Below are 708 nucleotides of genomic sequence, written 5' to 3' on the forward strand. Positions count from 1 at the left end.
TATGTTCCCCCATCATGAAAGCTGTAATTCTTATGTTCCCCCATCACTAAAGCTGTAGTTCATATGCTCCCAATAAAAAATCTGTAATTCCTATGTTCCCCCATATGTAATGTGTCCCCCACTTGAGCTGCTTTCAAGATTCTCTTTAATTTTATCATAAAGTAGTTTGACAATTCTGTGCCTAGGTGTAATTTTCTTTGTATTTATAATGCTTAGGACTTACTGAGATTCTTGAATCTATAATTTAATCTTCTCATCAAATTCAGAAAATTTTCAGCCATCATTTCCTTAGATACGTATTCCGCCCTTTCTTCACTCTCTTCATATTCTGGAACTCCAATCACACACACTTATGTTACGCAGTGTGATATTTTTGCACAGACTTTGTTCATTTCTCTTCAATCTCATGACTCTCTCATCTTAAATTTATTGCAGTGCAAGTTAACTGATTCTTCTTTTATTTCCAATTTATTTCTAAGCTCATTCAGCAAATTTTTTCATTTCAATTACTTTACTTTTCAGTTCTGGAATTTCTACTTAATTCCACTTCTCTGCTGAAGTTCCCTCCTTGTTCACTAATAAAAACCATATTTTCTTTTAACTTTTTAAACATATTTTCTTTAATTCTTTAAACATATTTAAGTGGGTACCTTGACAGCTTTGTCTGTTAAATCCAGCATCTGAGTGTCTTAGCTTCCTATTGCTGCT

Source organism: Trichechus manatus, unplaced genomic scaffold, assembly GCF_000243295.1.
Source record: "Trichechus manatus latirostris isolate Lorelei unplaced genomic scaffold, TriManLat1.0 scaffold00013, whole genome shotgun sequence".
Classification (NCBI taxonomy): Eukaryota; Metazoa; Chordata; class Mammalia; order Sirenia; family Trichechidae; genus Trichechus; species Trichechus manatus.